This window comes from Phallusia mammillata, chromosome 6, assembly GCF_965637545.1.
Source record: "Phallusia mammillata chromosome 6, kaPhaMamm4.hap1.1, whole genome shotgun sequence".
Lineage (NCBI taxonomy): Eukaryota > Metazoa > Chordata > Ascidiacea > Phlebobranchia > Ascidiidae > Phallusia > Phallusia mammillata.
The window spans coordinates 17,059,116-17,072,542 of record NC_137257.1 but is presented as its reverse complement, the minus strand read 5'-3'; positions in this window follow the sequence as shown (position 1 = coordinate 17,072,542).

Here is a 13,427-nt window from a genome sequence, read left to right as displayed (position 1 = left end):
CAAACACGTAGTTGTTTGTCACCAATATTCGATCGGTGTACATCGAACCATGTTGTTAAGCATGTAATTGGTAACTTGCCAATGCTTGGCATTATTTATGTCTTGAATAGTAACCAACTTTGTTGCATTCTTAACGTTGCGCAACTTAAAATGTGAACCATCCTTTCAAAAATGCGTTCAGTCCTTTAAATGTTTTTTAAGCAACTGACGTATTTTGGTTGCTTGACAGTCACGTTTATCACGCAACAGCAGTTTTGCGTAAACTAGATAGTGGAGCCGTAATTGGAAATTTTAACGATTTCGCTAAAATCAGTAGTTGTTTTTCTTTTTTTGTCTATTGGATAACAGGTAATAAGTAATAACAAGTGCCGCTCGCCTTTGCGGCATGCCGAAGTTGCGAGTTAGGTTGAGGTCTTGTACTTTCTGGTTTGGACTTTGCTTGCAATTCTGGACAAAGTACTCCAACCCCGAATCTCTGTTATGCATCATGCACTGCGTAGTTACAAAAGTGATACCTTGCGACGGCAGTTTGTTTGGTGCGTGAGTGACGTCAAGGTTTTGACGCTTTTTAGAAAGGGGATTACCCGAATCGTATCATACAACGTCAGTATCGCATCAGGGAATTTCCCAACTAATTGTTGGACACCCCCCTCAATTTTTTTCTACATCCGCCCCTGCCATAACCACATAACTTTTTACATGCCACAAAAAAAGTACATTTTGCCATTGCGTTAATGTATTCTTTACACTTATTTTATATTGGTTTCCATATTAGCCACAATATTTACCTTAGTAGTTATAACCTTATAGTTCTGAAGGGCTTGTATTTGCAACCTAAAGAAGTGAAAACGCTAAAACCCATTATTACAGGTTTAAGGGGTCAAAAATAGGTGAATCCAAATAAAAGTTAGAAAACGAGTACCATACATTGCACCAACCAACAAAGCATGAAACTCCTAGGTCATGTACTTTTGTCAGTTTAGCCATATTTCAAAAAATACCTTTCGGGGCCTGTTGGTGAACCGTTGGTCAAACTTTAGGAGGATCAAATTTGGATCAACAACTAAGATCTGTGAACCACTCTTTCTTGACGAAATGCTTGGAACAAACCAACGTTAGACAGAAAAAATAAAAAATTCAAGAAAGAAAAAGGGGCAAAAACAATATATGTCCCATTCAAAAAAGGGGACCCACAATGATATGATCCTTAAAGTAAAATGAGTGTTTTTATGTTACTATTAATGGCCGTCCTAAAACAGTGGTTTAAACTTCAGGACTTTGGCTTTTACCAGGAATCTGTGCATGGACCAGCGGGCCACAATTGCCCAAACCTGTAGTTTGGTTCAAAAATTAGGCTCGCTTTATGAAACTGAAGCCCAAACAATCCAAATTTACAACTTAGATCTCCCAGAAGAGGTTGCAGAAGTTTCAATAAATAACTTAAGAGGCTCAGAGCATAGCGTTGTTGACATATTGGAACTGCAGTGCCCTCAAGCTCACTATTTGTTGCATGAGGTAGTAAATGATTTTTGGATGGTACTTGTTTTCCGTTGCAATACCCAAGTAACTGCTTCTACACTTAAAAGTCCCGTCATGTAAATAAACCAATATTATACCTACCTTGTTTGTGGTTACCTACAAGTAAAAGTTCACACATGAAGCGTCGAACCTTTGTACAGTGACTTTTGTAGACCTCCTGGTGAACGGTGCTGTTGAACTCTGAATCTGGCGTTTTCATGCAGATGTACATGGCTACAATCATTTCCTGCAACATTTGGTGTGAGAAATAGAATGTTGCCTTGTCTCCTCCAAAAGGTTTGTCCATGAGGCAAATTTGATGACAAAATGTTGTACATTTGCATCGTCCAAGCCAGTATTTTGAAATTTTCATTAGTAAACACAGCGGTATGGCAATACACTTCATTGTAAGCCATTCATCCAAGTGGTTGGACAAGTTGATGAAATGTAACACCTTTTTTGTAAACAGGGTTTTCTAACTGGCATATAAACTGTAAGAACACATTGGTTATTTTTGTCAATATTACCAATCAAACTAGCGTAAACCACTAATTGTAACAGCAATGGGTTGTGACATAGTTAAATTTTTCAATTTCTCTGCTTGATCCCCGGCGAATGCCAAAAATAGCTTTCGTATGTCATCTGTCAGAAGACCTACATTCTACAACAACAACGGTGACTTTTGGATGCAAGAACAGTTGAAAGAACTGATCCTGGTTATGAAATTATGTTCATCTTACTTGAACAAACAACAACTAATTAAACTTGTGAAAGCAATGAATCGACATTCTGGTTTCTGAATAATATCAAATTACAAACATGCAATAATATCAATTACTGAAGTAAACTGTTAAGACGTTTGTTTGGCTGTTTTACAGCATGCACTTTGATTTAGATAGAAAGCTTTGTATCAGTTTGGGATTTTTATCCTAAAAGACATTATAAGGGTCAATCTAAGTTTAACCTAAGAGTGCAAAAAAATCACTCCCTTGGGACTTCTTTGCTGTAGTGCCTAAAGGTTTAAATATTCGGGTCTGTAAAGGTAACCACTGAGCCAAGCTAAAATTTTACAGAAAAACAATGAACTCACTAAAACCTATCGTTTAATTTTTTTGCACATTAGGGGTTGTATTTCTGACCGAAAGGACTGGTAAACCTAAAAAATAAATATTTCGGGGCTAACAGGTAAAATATAGATGAACTCAACTGGCCGTTACAAAATCATTTGAAATGATTACAAAAATTTTCACCAGTGTTTACCAACCTAAGGGTCACAAACCAAAGTTGGGTCGCCTGAAATTTTTCAGTGTCTTCTGCTTTGTGGCTAGAGCATATACTCCATACATTCGTTTCGTAACGTTTTTTTGTGGATTTAACTGTTGCACAATATTATTTTGACAACAACTTTTTTGACGTTAAAATGGTTAACTTTATTTGCCTAAAGTTTGGGTTCAATGGAAATGTTTCGCCGAAAACACTGAAATAATAATATGTATAATATTTAGACAATATATCACATAATAATTTACTTTAAAATCAATTTTAAATGAGCTTTTCTTTTTTACAGACAAAAATACAACTAAAATGGCAAAAATGCATATCCATGGGTCACGAGAAACCACAAAACATTTTGTAAAAGAATTTGGGTTGTGTAATAAAAGGTTGGGAACCAGAATCACTGGTCTATATTGAATAGCTTAAAACATCTGATTAAAATTACATGAAACTAAAATTGAAAACAACACAATTAAGTTGATAGAAAGCGATGTATTACAAAAGAATTTAATATCCCAACATTGCTATTAATTATTAACAAACCAGACAGAAGTACTGTATGGCATAACAATTTCTGGCCAACTTGTAAAAACAGGTTTATGTATTTAAGTATACAAAACAGTAATTCTAAAAATACTTCTGTATGTTAAGCTTTAATTTTACGACGTATTGCATCAGAACTATATCTTTCTTGCAATTTACATTTGAAACAAAGGTTCTAAAAATGGCTTCCCTGTTCCCTCAGGGAAATTTTTTATAGGTGAATCCCCGAACGGTGAGTTTCCCGCCAACAAGTTTGGATAGTATTCGGCTGAAAATCGGACTCTTTGGGACAAAAAAGAAAGCGTCTAATCGTAAACCAGGATTCCAAAATCGACTGTTGTGCGTTTGTACATTACCTTCGCTCTATTTTATGAAGATGATTTGTCACGGTTGAATGCACATGCAAAAACATTCATTTGATGCTGATGCACTCGAATTCATTTTTTTATGAGTTTTGCGCTGTCGACCCACGCAGCGTTCACAAGTTCCAAATAAAAACGGCTTAAGGTAAAGAAAAACGGTTTTCACAGGTTAACTTTAAAATGCACCTAGTAAACGCTTACAAAGATCTTTAGAATATAATCATCACATTTAAACGTAAAAAGCGACTACCTGTTTACGTGACTCAAGTGGATGTTAGTGGGTGTAACTGATATGACCCTTTACATTACTGATGATGAGCATTTGCAAAAATGTTTAAACAATAAAGCATTTCGTATTTTACGTCCGTTATTCTCACCAAAATTATGAACAGATCCGGACATAGTGTTTCAAATTACAGAGATCATTTTTGTCATAGGTTTTCATTTTCTTCTCAGCCATGTTGTGTAGCGCCTACAATATAGTGTATCAGCAAAACTGCATGATTGTTTCGTAACCCTTTGTTAATCACTATTTATTACCGCGCGTATGACGTATAACTGCTTCTTACCATGATTCGCCCACTACATTCTTTCATCGATTCACACCCAAAACATTTAAGTACGTCATAGGTTTGATTTTGGTGAAGTTGAGTGACAATTGATGGGCTCTCAATTCAACCATTTAACAACCTTTGTCAGCGCCCTATTTTCAGAAAGTGTTGGACAGTTATTAGCTGACATCCAAAGGCAGGTATCATCAGTAAACAAACGGATTTCCAAGTTGGATTCGGTCGTAAGTTCAAAAATGTAAATTAGGAAAATGCCGAGAACTGAGCCTTGCGGTTTCCCCCATGTTATGTAACAATATGGTGATCTGTGTCCTGAAAAAAGTGCTTTGTTGTCGTGGGCCTTACAATGTTCAAGAAAGTATTACTTGATGATTGACTGTGTCAAACGCTTTATAGCTAAGTTACGAAATATAGCAAGTTTTTTGTCTAAGCAGCAACTAATCTGCAAACTCAAAAGGGTTGATCAAATGACTAAACAAAATTTTGGTGATGCTACCCAAAGTATTACTTCCTCTTGTGTAAAGGAGAGCGATCTTTGTTGGATCCATATCTTAAATATGCATAAACACACAAAAACTACCCATGTTAAACAAAAACTGTTAATTACAACTCGAAGATGATTTATTTCAACACGTAAGGTACCTAAGAGATGAGATGATATGAGTTAATTTCGCTTGGTGACCATAACGACACAGTAGCAATAAAAACTTACCAAGCCGGAAATAGCTGCGCAACGTTAAAACGTTATGAAGCGCAAAGTGGTGAAGGGCACAATTGGTGGATAATGGTTGACGCGCTGCAGCTTCATCGTATTATAAGGCGGTAGGTGACCGGGGCTCACAAGAAAGTGAGGTTGGTGCATTGTGGGTAAACACGACTGGGGGGGACGTTGGTGGGACCAGTCAAGAGGGCCCTACAAACCACCCGTGTTAGGGAAAGAGGGTGGGGTTTGACAGGAAAAGAAACCACCCAAAGAAACCCTGTCGGATAGTTTCAGGCGCCGGAAGAAAGAGCACACACGCAAGGTACATATTCATGCTATTAGTACACTTAGGGTCAATATTAAGTTATCCAGGCAACTAATTTGAAAAAATAATAATAATCGACTACTCTATTGAATAACTGAGATATAAATGAAAAAAACATGAATAATTGAAGAACAAGACAAAAGCGGTACAACTCGTTTAACAGCAGTCAACAAGATATAAATATCGAGTAATCTACAAAGCACCAGGTAGCTAAGAATTTTTTTTAGGTTTAGAAGCATTTTTAAGTTTGGGATTCAGTTAAAGGCAAACTAGCTGGATTTATGCTATGCTTTGTTATGATATTTATTTTGAAATCGTTCAGGCATATCTAACTTTAGGGTTCGCTTACTGTTTCATGCCATTGTGCCTTCTAACTCCGAATGAAAAGTACAAGTACGAAATACTTGGTCCAATATGACACAGTTAAAACCGTCGCTTCTTTACTCATATTCACAGCAAATAGTTAAGCGAAAAATGACTGCAGTATTTACAATGTTGGAAAAGCAGGAAATGAACAAACCTCAGATTTGATTTTGCTTATTTCTTCAGTCAGGGAAATCGTATTGTGGTGTATCGTGTTTTGCAGTACAAATAAACGCAAATATCATACGAGTGACTTTGTTACGCGATTGCATGATCATTTTGTTTCGTTATCGTCACAATTGTAGTACTCGACCTCATTTGTCATTTGTTGCTATTTGACACATTTTACCAAATGTACAGTTACGTCATGGTCACCTTTTTCACTGTATATATTAACGTGTGTTGTAACGATCAGGGACTATCTGTCTCACTCTTAATCTCTCTCATAACTCACTAATTTAATAAACTAAGTTTAAGGTTAAACACCGTTCTCTTTATCGGAGTAAGCTTAAGCAAGCAGTAGCTCAGATAGAAGGACTTAGAGTATAACCACCTACAGCAAAATATACTTCTGTAACTTTTTGAACGCTGTCTAAGACACGAAGCCGAACTTTAACTTTCTTCTGTATTCTTAAATAAGTAAGACAACATATATCGCTTACACAAATCCAGTAAAACTCTGATCCAGTGAGAACACACACACACACTCTTTCTCTCTCTCTCTGACTCATTTCAAGACGAAAAACAGCACCTTTTATACGACCTATTTTTGCCCACAATGCAACAGTAAACTTCTTCTCTTGATACATAAATTACGTTTGTTAATGTTACTTCAAACTGGGCAAAGTCCATATTTGCCTTTTTCAGGTACCAGGAATATTCTCGAAAACATGAACGTTGAAGGCAGCAGGAAAGAACAAGTATAACTGCAAAATACAAGGCAAAATGTCTAAAAATAGGCTTGGACAAGAAGATGACTCACCGATACCACCAAAACATGTAGTGGAAAACCGTGTGAAATGTTCGTTTGGAAGACTATTTTACGTTTATTCTATATATTGGCTGCAAACGCTGCTCTAATGCAGCGTGCAAAAGTACAACGTGCAACTCGTGTGAAATATCACATTTTATCTATTTGGACTGCTACATCAACAATAACTGCTTAGGTTTTACTTGATATCCAGCTGGCAAACTCAATAGCACATGAAAAGCTAATATTTGTTTTTCTCTTTTACGCAAATATTCAGGACAGACATGAACACAATCGTAAAGTAACTTATAAAGTAGCCTTGAACAAATGCACTCTCCCAAGCTTGTCAGCGATTAGCCGAGTTTCACACTTTCCTATATTCCACATTAATATATTAATTAAGTTTTTGCGCCACACTTTGTTAGTCGTTTAAACATTACCAGGGGAAATATAGCATGTTAAATGCCTGTAGACCTTATCCAAAGACATATGCGTCATTGCCAAAAACCTAGAACATTCTCACAAACAACCTATTGCGCCACGTTGGCTTGTCGTTCAAACATTATCCGGGAATTCCCCTGCGTGCCGAAGATGACGTTTGGTAACAATTTCATGAACCACCTCTTCAATAATTGTGACAAACTTCCTTTAGTTTAGGCATTTAGGGAAATATAAGTGAGCTTTCAAACACACAAATTTTTTGCAATATGCATTAAAGCCTGTGTACAAGTACTCTTTATATGTGCCGACTGTTTTCCAGTTGTTAAACACACTGATGTATTGCATAATTGCTTTGCAGTAATCTTCCTTTCTGTGTAGATGCCACACCGCTGAATGCACCAACTAATCCACCTGCACCGGTTGTACAAACCTCGCCCTGTGTTGCAGCCACAACACAACCCAAAACACAGCAAATTTCGTGAGTTTTTGGCAGATGTTTGTGTTTCTTAACCTTTTTATGTCTCGGACTACTGCTTTTTGTAAACTTTGCTAGTTTGCGATATCAATTTAGTTGAACACTTCAGGTTTCACTGGGCTTGAGCAATGTCACTCAAGTTTCTTGCTCAAAGAATCACAAATGGCCCAGGATTAGAACCCACAACCATGTGAACACACGATGGTTGCGCTAATCACCCTGTAATCGTGGCGACTGCTTTTAATTCAGGGGAATGATAAAGCGGTAACAAATTGAAAATTACTAACGTAAGACTTACTACAAATCTTTCTTGGACTTGTTTAGGACTAGTTTAGTCTTTTTCATAAGTATCGAACTGCTAAGCAGATGCGAATGCGGTAAATGTCCTGGTGAAACTGCCACAGAACGCACCGTTGTGTACTGTACTAGTCGCATTCGGTGTTATTTACCCTGATGAAGGCGACCTGTATGGGACGTCGAAACGTCAGAATAAAAAACATTTACCAGAAGAGCTCTACAAACTTAAAGTACTTGTTTCTTTGCACCAGCGGCATTAAATGTCGTAAATGCATTACAAGTTAATCACGGCACAGGTAGATAGGTTTTGTCTGCAGAGCTAACATTTTGAATGCTGCGAACAACAGCAATGTTCTTCATGATTGCAGCGATTGATTATATACTTTGTACCAGAAGTGTCAAACTCAAACAGCTTTGAGGGCCAAAAACAAACGTTTAAGTAAGTCGAGGGCCGGACTATCGAAGCATTTGTTACAGTATAACATGACAACAACAACTAATAATGATAAGGATTTTCCAAGTTACGAAATCCGTCAATGAATTAAATGTAATATATATATATTTCGCCTAATGGCATCATCAGTTCCTATAAAAACTAGTGATGCACCGAAGTTTCGGTTGGCCGAAACATTTCGGCCGAATCCGTTGTTTTCCAATGTTTCGGTTTCGGCCCGAACTTTTTTGAAAATTCGGCCGAAACCGAACTTTTTTATTGCATGGAATTAAGGCCTTAAATTTCATTTTTGTCCATACGAAACATGATAAATTATCTATTTGTTGTATCGATAAAATACGAGCCACGTTCTCTGCAAAATATTTGATGTTTAGAAAAGCTCACGCATTGTGAAAGCTATTTTGATTTGTCATAATTCACTTCACTCGCATCAACAACACAAGGTTCAGTTGAAAACATCCATTGAAACAGAGATTTTAGGTTCGGCTTGATTCGGCCGAAACTATTCGGCCTCATGGCCGAATATTCGGTTTCGGCCCGAACTTTTTTAGTCGGGTTCGGTGCATCACTAATAAAAACCACAAGATAATACATCAATGAAAGGAAAAGGAAAGTAAAAACACAACAAAACAAAGTGAGACGAAAACACTAAACTGAAAACAGAACACTACTGACATTGCTGACACTGCCGCTTTCGAATTGGTTTGTCAAGCAACGCTAGAATGACAACAACAACAACAACAACAACAACAACAACAACAACAACAACAACAACAACAACAACAACAACAACAACAACAACAACAACAACAACAACAACAACAACAACAACAACAACAACAACAACAACAACAACAACAACAACAACAACAACAACAACAACAACAACAACAACAACAACACTGCACCTCTGCTCCATACAAGCTCCAGGGTGGTTTTGTCTATTTGTTCTTTCAACATTTATTATGAGCGAAATTCACTTGTGTTGTTAATTGTTTCTTTTGGACAGAACTTTTCCCACTTCAATCAGGGATCTAATAAAAAAAACACGACATCACGAAATCGTCCAAAAGCATGTTGACCGAAACTAAATCCCAACAGATTTTGTCTTGAGTATCAAGTGGCGAACATCAAGGGGAATCCCCCTATCGGTGTGTACAGTTAAAAGGAAATGATTAATAATGTGTCTGGCAGACAGCTTGCGCAACTGTATACCATTTTTTGTAATCCTAGTATGCTGGTTAACTTTCAGCCGATCCCAACCTAAAAAAACTTAAATAGCCTACAAAATAACGTCTCCCTAATAATAATTATGCACAAATTCTATCACTTAAAACATTAACTTTGTTGACCCTGAAGAATTATAAATGGCAGTGTCTATTGATTTGTACTTGAGTCAAGAACATGGCATCCATTAAATAACGAAGTAAATGCGTTGTTTGCTTTAATTGTGCGATGATAAATATAAACCTAAATCAATTTAAGCTTTTAAGCGCTGTTCTTGTGTGTATCGACTATTGAATAAAAAATATATGTTTGTAGTGGTACTTGTGTTTTTGTTTGTTTTATGTATTCTTTTTTAGGATACCATGTTGTTCATAAGCCAATCTAATTTAGGGTTACCAGACGTCCGGAATTTACAGGATATTGCAGGATTTGGGCTTACATTTTAACTGTTTTCTGTTGTTTTTTGATGTACGATGAAACCTAGCCTAAATACACGTAAAACAACTGTTCAGCATAAATTGGACGACAAACGTTTGCCCCAAACTATGTTCATCAGTTTGGTAAACTTGTTAAACTTTTCTGTTTATCTCTGTGAAAGCCATGTCATGTTTCGATGGACAATCTGTTTTACATAGCGTTTAGGCAGGTATCATGTAACAACATGCGTTATATATAACTGTAAATCTTGCAACTGTATGATTAAAAAGTTGGTTTGTATTTTCTGCACAAAATTTTTAATGAGAGGTTTCGTTGTATGTTAACAACACTCACTTTAGTTGGGAAAGTCTTTCAGGATCCAAGCAACATGAAACAAAACCTGTGTGCCTATTTATATAATTTCGATTGGGAAATATGCTCTTCATTCTCCACACGTTTACCGCAAAAAATTATTTAACGCATTCGTATTTGCTTAACAGTTACTTGTTCCTGAAAATGACCAAAAATAGTCCCAAATGAGCTTAGAAAAGAGTAAAACAAAAGTTTTCAAATCGTTACTTCCTCATTACGTGTTCGAACTAAAAGTAGTCGCCAACTGTCGTGTATTCACGAGGGTGCAGGTTCTAATCCTTTTATTCCCAGATGAAGACACTTGTGTGGGATTGCTCCCATCCAGTGAAACCCGTTACGTGCAACTAAATTGAGATCACCAACCAACAAGTTCAACATAATCACATAAAAAATGTCTCGGCGGACTTGCGATAAAACAGGCAGCTTGACAGCGGACGCATTGTGAGCGTGACGCATTTAGGCGTTGCCCGTCCACCGAGGATAAAAATGAAACTTATGAACAAACAAACAGTAGAGAACTAAAAGGTTGAGAACACTGTGTTAAACACTGTCAAAAGCTAACTGAGTTTGCTGTGTTTCGGGTTGTGCTGTGGCTACAACACAGGGCGAGGTTTAGAGAACCGGTGCGAGTGGATTAGTTGGTGCTTGCGGATTAGCTGATGAGGCATATACACACAAAGAAAGATAATAAAAAGCAATATTAACTTTTATGTAAAACAACTAGAAGAAATTGGGAGATGTCGTTACATGGAGATCAATGTAAGTAGCGATAGTTCCACAGTGTTTGAAATTAGCATGTTTATGTCCCTAAATGCCTAAATTAAGAAAAGTTTGACACAGTGGTTGGTCATATACTTCTTACCTAAGATTATCTGATCCACTTACCACAGGTTATCTGTTGTCTGAGTATCTGAGAAAATACCTGTGCATTGCCAAATGGGAATACTTAGACCGTTGTTTTGCTTCGACATATGTTTTGGTTCTGTGTTATAAGTAAAAAAAAAAAACTTGTTACATTGAAGTTTTATTGTATTAAAGTTTTCGTTCAATATTGTTTACTCAATGTTATCTTTACTTATGGAAAATGAACAATTCATTTCCTAAAAGTCCCATTATAATGCTCACATTAGCGCAGAAGGTAACGTCATATTTTCAAGTGTCTGCAAGCAAGGGCGTCCGCACATAGGGGCAAATGGGGTCAGCTGACCCCCCCAGGAAAATTGTTGATTGAAAAATAAAAAAGCGAGAACATGCAAAAATAGGCAATTTTCTGAAGGGGGGGAGGGGTGAAGGTGATACGAGTGATGACTGGCTGGTCAAGCTCTCCGATTGTTAATCATAATCACCCTTCTTCGGGAGTATCCCACTTCCTCTATTAATTTACGCAGATACCTACAAGCTACCCGTAATCGCAAAATTCGACAACTTGAGCTCCTGTACTTTCAGAACAACATTACTAGTGCGGGCACTGGCTTTATCTCACATAAATCTGAAGAAGGATAATTCACAGTTTCAGAGAAAATCATCTCGTATTTCGTGAATTCAATGAAGCTGTTCGTAACATTGAATCATACAGAAAAGAACAATCAGCCACCAGTTTAGTTAATCAGTTCTAGAATAAAAAGTTAAGTCGACGTGGGTCTTTGCCGAATTTTTCGATGACCTTTTTGGATGAACGAATTTTTGTCCGAGTTTATTCGGTTTCTGTGGACACTCATCATACACATCATACATCATACACAACGTTGAGTATTAAACCTACATGATACTGCTAAATTGCGCCTACCTGACTTTAATAGTTCAATAAACAGTTTATTTCCTTCCTTTACTCTAAGCCCGCGTAAGACCTGAACACTTATTACGTTGACCCGCAAAATCTTCGTCAAAGGCACGTGTTTGGCCAACAGATATGTCATACGGTCCCCAGAAGGTTTTTTACTCCAAATCCCTGGGAAAGTACCGTCCGTTTAAACAATCATATATATAATCCCTGGGAAAGTCCCCTTCGGTTCCTGTCAATTTAAACGCGATACGCACGTGTTTAGGTATTCATTTGATTTTCAATTTTTAAATGTAACTCTCGAGCGTTTTTTTTAAATCGAGCCAGATCAATGAATAGATTGGCCGTTTCAGAGCAGGGGTGTCAAGCTCGCGAGCCTTCAAACACTCAACATCAATTGTATTATTTTGTAAGAATTTTATCTAAATATAATAAATTTTTCTAGCATTTCAAAATAAATGTTATTATTTAATTTTAAACAGACATTTACATAAAATGAACTCATAAGTAAAAACTCAGTAAACCGTTCCTCTGACTAAATATCAGCGTTAAGTTTGACGGTATAAAAATAGGTCAAAATCACATGCGGTCCTTGGCATAATTTCCAACTGCAATGTGGCCCTTACGATTTTGACACCCCTGTTTTAGAGTATACGAATACAACAGTTACTGTATGCACAAATATTGAATACAGCACCGTAACTGCATTCATATGGTACCTTTATGGCGTTTTACACTATATATGCTTTCACAAGCAGAAACGTAGAGGTACATATCTTGTACAGGTAATAATGTAATTCTGCTGGCAAAAAAACAGAAACGCTATAAATCAGCCACGTGCTTACCATGTGCAGTTTGTATGGATTTGACTAAAAATATAGTTTGAAAAACACTGGTTTAATCAACATATATCTGTCATAAACGCGTTTTTCTTTGTTTGATTTGGTATAATTGTCGTTTGGTATTTTTTCTAAATTATATTAATACTGTTTGTAGTTTTAAAGTTGTACCTTTGCGTACGTTCTATACACCGAATCGCGCTTGGCGACATTGTTGCGGGCGATACGTTAAAAGCCTATGGCAGGGCTACTCAATTAGTTTTGTTGAAAGTCCAGATAGAAAAGGTGAAAATTACCAAAGGTCCGAACACTTCTGTCAGATATGCGTGAACCGAACTGCACGTACAATACAACTATTACAAAACGAAACGACATTTTAGGTCATACACACACACACACACACACACACATACACACACACAGTCAGCAACGAAAAGAACTAAATCACGTTGTGTTTTCACACAAAACTTGAAGTCGATTATTACGTCACACAACGC